Genomic DNA, 6,740 nt, shown 5'->3' on the forward strand with positions numbered 1-6,740 from the left:
ATATATACATATGCACATACTTTATGTGTCTATATGTATCTCCATAATACCTTTGCTGCCTTGAGTAAAGTAGGTTTTGAGTCATCATGGGGTTCGTTTGTGTGGAAAAGCAATTTTCCACCCATGCACACACACATTCATGCACGCACACACACGCACACACACACACACCTTCATGCACACACACATTCATGCACACACACACTTACACACACACACACACACACACACACACACGTAGTTCCTCCACTTTCCTGCTATCTCTCGTATCCCAATTCTCTCTATCCTCCCCTCCCCCACCACTCGCCACTCCACCGTCATCCTCTGCACTACATGCTGACTCACTCTCTCTGTATACTCTCTCTCTCTCTCTCTCTCTCTCTCTCCCTCTCTCTCTCTCTCTCTCTCTCTCTCGCTCTCTCTCTCTCTCTCTCTCTCTCTCTCTCTCTTTCTCTCCCTCTGTCCTCCCCTCCTCCTCGATATCTCCACTCTCCTAAATCTCACACAGGCTGAGAGAGGATCCTGGATTGCAGCATTATGCCAGTCCACCGCAAAATCATTTCCATACTCTTACTGCCCATATGAGCTGGGTCAGGTAACAGTCCCCGAAGTGAGAGGACTGGCACACGACGAGATGAAGAACAACTTCAACATGTAAAGGTGCCAGATTTAGCCATGTAGGCTAATTTTCATCTCTCTCTCACCACTAACCCCAATTTCACTGAAAGTCCCGCTCCTCGGACTCTTGCCACATGTTCATGAAAGTCCCGCCCCTCTCTCTCTCGCCAATAACCCCATGTCGCTGAATGTCCCGCCCCTCTGTCTCTCACCGCATGTCTCTGAAAGTCCCCCCCTCTGTCTCTCACCACTAACCCTCTGTGGCTGAAAGTCCCGCCCCTCTCTCTCTCGCCACTAACCCCATGTCACTGAAAGTCCCGCCCCTCTCTCTCGTCACTCATTTGGGCCCCTCCCCCGTTCCAGGTGTTCCGTCGTGAGAACACCTGACAACACCACATTGCAACCTCCCTTCACTAGCCCACACCACAACCAAATTCCTCCGTGTCTGAGTGTAAAGACAGCCCCAAGGTCATGCACCCAGGAAACACTGATGGATGTCTGGTCAGATTCTTGATTCGGCTGCCCTACTTGTGGGATGGCTCGGGTGAGCCTGTGAGTGTGTAAGGGTGTTTGAGTGTGTCAGTGTCTGTAGGTATATCCAATAATACTTGCTAAAAGTAAGAAACGGTGCCAAGACCATGTTGTGCCGGAAAAGCCGGATATGGAAAGAGGAAATAAGGGAAGGAGAGAAACTGAGAGGGAGAGGTAGAGAGACACAGAGAGGAACAGGGAGAGAGAGAAACAGAGAGGTAGAGGTAGAGAAGTACATGGAAAATGAGAGGTATAGAGAGAAAAGGAGAGGGCGAGGGAGAGGGAGAAGTAGATAGAAAACAGGAAGGAGGGAAAGTGATGAGAGGGGAAAGAGAGAAACGGAAAGGTATGAGAGATTTATAGTGCAGTACAGGACGCCTGCTGGGAGAAGATGGTTGTCATGTTTTTGTGTGTGTGTGTGTGTGTGTGTGTGGGGGGGGGGGGGGGTCCTTGAGTAAATATTTGATGGGATTAGAATAAAACATATTGATCACTGGATGGATGGCGCTGCATCTGTCAATGCACTTATCTGTAAAATGGACTCCCTCCCTCTCTCCCTCCATACCTCGCCACCTCTCCATTCCTTCATTCCCCTCGTCCTCTCTCCCTTTCTCTTCCTCTCCATTTCTCTTTCCTCTTCTAACCCTCTTTCTTTTTCCCCCACCATCTTCCTCTCTATCTTATGTCTCCCCCTCACTCTCCCTCTCTCACTCTCCCTCTCCCTCTATAAAAATGTTGCACGGCCCCCCTATAACAGCTGGATTCATTCACTGAGGACCATAAACACCAGCTATAGCAGGGGGGGGGTACCCTCTCCACAGACCCAGTGATTTATAATCCCTCGGATCATGCGAGCACTTGAGGGAATTGATACATAAGACGCTGATCACCAAGGTCTCTCTCTCTCTCTCTCTCTCTCTCTCTCTCTCTCTCTCCCTCCAATAATGTGCAGTGATGTCATGATGGGGCCAGAGTCCTGATGAGCTCGTCGGGCTGCTATCGTGGACTGTGAAACGTGTCTTGTTTCGCCAAGTTGGCTTCTCGGTTCGCACATATTCGAAGCTTTGGAGATCATTTATTGGTTATTTATAACAGATCATGACCCTTTTACTATTTTTCGTCTGAAAGCGCAACTACAGCATAAATGTTGTCCGTCTGTTAGTCATTTCACAGGCTTGACACGTTTCCTGTACCGTATCGTTGGAGGGAGACGGGGGGGACGGGGCTTCCATAAACATGTAAACATTAAACGATATTTATACAGCTCACACCTTTCCGCTTTGAGCTGATATTTATTGCGTTAGGTGTTATCTGTAAACACAGAGACCTTCGGGCTGCTGTAAGTGACAGACGGATAATTGACAAGTGAAGCCTGCTCGTCTATCCCCCCGCCCCCCCGCGCCCCCCGTCTCATTCAGTGTTGCGTTCCATCGCTGACAAAGCGTGGGATTGCGCCGTGCCTTGACGCTGCACCTTCTCAGCTTTCAGGGGCTTTGTCGCACTGTCCTTTTGTGACGGGATCCCTCCCCCCCTCCAGCCTCCTTCCATAGAAACCCCTCCATTCCCTCCGAACCAATACGGCGAGGAGCTGGCCCTCTTTCTTATGTCTGGGCACTCTCTCTCCCGCCCTCTCTCTGCTCACCATTCTCCCTCTCACACACACACACACACACACACACACACACACACACACACACACACACACACACACACACACACACACATAGACACATAGACCTACACAAAGACACATTCACACACACAAGCACACTCACGCATACACTCACACTCAGATGAGACAAAAGGGAGCTGTAGCACCGGCAGCGTTTTGTGGGATAATCTGCCCCCCACCGCAAACACACACACACACACACACACACAAACACACACACACACACACACACACACACACACACGCACACAAACCCCTCCCCCTGCGCCACCTTATCAGCCGAGTTGAGCCAGTGCGCCGCTTCCTGCCAACTTCTGGTTGACACACACAACAGGAACATGGATGACATTCCATCACTGGAGGAAATACCGTACTGAACACACACACAGACACACACGCACGCACACACACACACACACACACACACACACACACAGGCACACCCCTCCCATCCCATCCCACCAACAACACACACATCCTGACACACACACACACACACTCCGCCTCTTCCAGGGGAAACTTCTTCCCACACAACCCTCAGCTCCACAGGGGCTTGACCACCGGACAATCAGCACGCACACACTCCCTTTGCATGTACACACACACACACACACACACACACACACACACACACACACACACACACACACACACACACACACATACACACACAGACACACACAAACACACAAAGTATGCACCTAGACACATGCACACAGAAACATGCATACAAGCACACTCACATGCACACAGAAGCATAACACACACACATGCAAACACTCTCACACTTCCGCTCCCAGACACATGCACGCACAGCCACAAACTCACATGCACCCACCAGCATTAATAACCCCCCCTGCCCCCCACCTCATTTCCATTTCCATGGCTATGTTGAATGGCTCTATGCTCTGCCTCGGCTTGTGTGTCTGTGTGTGTTTCTGTGTGTGTACGTCTGTGTATGGGTGTTTGATGGAGGGAGTGAGGGAAAAAGCAAGAAACAGCAAAAATGTTAGTGAGCAAACCTGGTAAGGGATGGAAATTAATTTTGTAAAGCGATTCATCATCATTCTGGCCAGAATCATCTGTCATCACTCTGTCGTGCCGAAAAATCACCACGTTTGTTTGAGAGTAGCCGTATAACTCAAATGAGAGATTCTGATTTGTTTTATAGTCAAAAGCTATGCAAACTAAAGTGATTCAAGTGTTTTCCACCTCATTGTAGGGTTAGGCTTAACAACCCTACAAAGAATATAAATTGTGAAGTTTTCATTTATAATATCTAATTAAGCTGTGTGGCAAATATGTTTGCTTCTGCATTTCTGCATTTGTCAGTGTCATCGAAGCCTCTTTATAATACCAAAGTAAAAAGAAGCACCAGTTTGAATTGGCACTGACACAACGCGAATGTGACAGAATGACAGCTCACACACCAAGTAACCAGTGACTTCTTGAAGGGGTTGTCAATGAGCTGAAATGTTCTCACTTATCACTTATTAGCCGTTATCACTGGGTCAGAGGTCAAGTTTTCCTAATGTAGCCTAGACCGTGGCTCTATCGTCACAGTGCACATTCAGACACCATGCCCACCTGAAGCATTTCTTCTTCTCTGAGAAAACCACAACATTCTCACACACAAAAAACACACAGAAACACACAGAAAGAAAGACATCGCAGATCACCTACAAAAACACTCTCAACTGCTTCAGGCTCAAAGGATTGAACTGGTTTAAAACTTTTTTTCTCAGTAATTTTGTTTTCTCTCTGTCTTTCCTGCGGGATGAGGGTGAGGTTTATCGATTGGGGAATGTAGGTTGGTGAATGAGGGCAGATTAAGGGACCGGGAGGAGAAGAGGGGCGGTGATGGGGGTGTGGGGAGGGAAGGGTTCTTGTAGAAGCAATGATTAATCATAAGTCACATTTCTCCTCTGGGCATATGGATCACTGTCAGAGTGAGGAGGTGTCCTCATTTGCTAGACGATATAGTAGCTCTCTCTCTCTCCTACCCAAAAACCCCCTAGCATCTCCCTCCCTCCACAATATAAATGTTTTCCACCCGTCTTAACAGAGAGATGCTACGTATCAGGCAATCACAAGTTCTCTTTCCTTTCTCGTTTTGTCTAATGTTTCCCGTGTGTATGTTCTGGTGGCATGTGTGGTATCCATGAAGATGATTCATTGCGTAGAAAAACCAAATAGAAAACGAAAGCAGCAGCGACACGCTGCTAGACTCATCTTTAATTAACTGAGCAGATGCGATCATGCATGTTTTTATCCTTTTTCTGGAAACATGAAGGGAAAGCGCAAAAGGAAGCCTATTTTTACAGTTCATTAAGCAACGTTATTTGATGCGATCGGGATACAACCGAGTCAAAGTTATTTCTTTCACTTTGGTCTGTTCATGGTTCGATAAAGGTTTTTACATTTTCAATATCCTGCCAATTTGGAGTGTGTTAAACGAACATGCAGCTCTCGGTTCTCACTTTGTGTTACATATTACAATTCAGGGCAGTCTTCATTAATGCCCTATTATACCCTGGCATTGACCTACAATTTTATATATGTCACAGCATTGGCAAATTGGGGGCAAATCTAAGATAAATTAGTTATAGTATCCATTTTTTTCATTACCCCTTGGCCTACCCTACTTTCTTGAAACTTGGAATACTCCTCAACACGGGCAGCTAGAGAAGGAGACTGGTCATGTCAAGTGTTAAGAAGCAAAGGTCAAAGGTTAAATGTCAGACAGGGAGTTTCAAATCCCAGATCGTACCTCCACATTACACATGGATCTTGGTACACTGCAGATACTATCAGATTCAGCTGAACCTTTCCGTTGACTAACCAGCCATGTAACCCTGTACATCGCTCTCACACGGTTCACATTGGTGGACGTGCTTGGCCAATGAGGGTATCTCAACTATCACGTCTTGCGTGTCTTAAGACCGTGATATTTTATGTTAATTTACATATTTCCGGGCTCTCCTACAAAAGAGATTTAGATCAGAATGAGACTTCCTGAGAAAATGTAATATATACAGAAGAAAACTAATAACACAATTCTTTAATCATGGACATACCATATAGTCCAGTGGTCGCGACACCTTCCGTTATAAAGTTACCCCGAGCCGTCTGATGATACCGCTTGATGGTCCATGCTGTGCCTGTGGCCCTCACTCATCACTGCAACATTTCTGTAAAACTCACCAAAAAAAGGACCCCCATAGAGTTCATCAGAACAGCTCCCCCGCTGCTGAACATCAGATGAGCTCGCAACACTCAAAGAGCTCTACGGAAAACAGGGGCCTGTATAATTCTGAGAGTGAGGCGACATGTTCCCCCAGCATTATTAGAGAAACAGCGGGGATGAGCTGAACTGTAGCTATCGGCATATAGACACAGTGATGAGCTTCAATTAAAGCCCCACGGCAGGAGATAAAACAAACCCGTCTGTAATGACCGGGCAGATAGGACTGGGGCCATGCTCAGGCCGAGAGCCTTGCTCTCTCTGTCGATGGAATTTAAAAGAAGACGAAGAGGAGGATGAAGAGGAGGCTGTCACAGTGGGAACCGGCACCGTGTACCGCAGCTAATGAGCCTACATGATTCGTGCACAGCCTCCCCCCGTGGAGGGACTTGTTCAGAGGGTGGAGGGGGAGGAGGCAGGTATATGAATAGAGTGGACCGGCAGCACGAATTAGTTGAATCCCATTCCAATGAAATGGGCAGGATGGTCTAACGGTGGTTAAGGTTCTGGGCTGGAATCTCAATATCCAGCGTCTACCTGTAGATGCCCCTTGAGAAAGATATCGCACACCTATCACTGCTCATAAATGGCATGTATCATAACAAATATTTTGTTTAAAGCAACTGGTCAATAACTAAGTAGAAACAGCTGCTGGGAAACAGACATGGTACAGAG

The sequence above is a fragment of the Pollachius pollachius genome, assembly GCF_949987615.1.
Source record: "Pollachius pollachius genome assembly, chromosome: 12".
In the NCBI taxonomy this organism is placed as follows: Eukaryota; Metazoa; Chordata; class Actinopteri; order Gadiformes; family Gadidae; genus Pollachius; species Pollachius pollachius.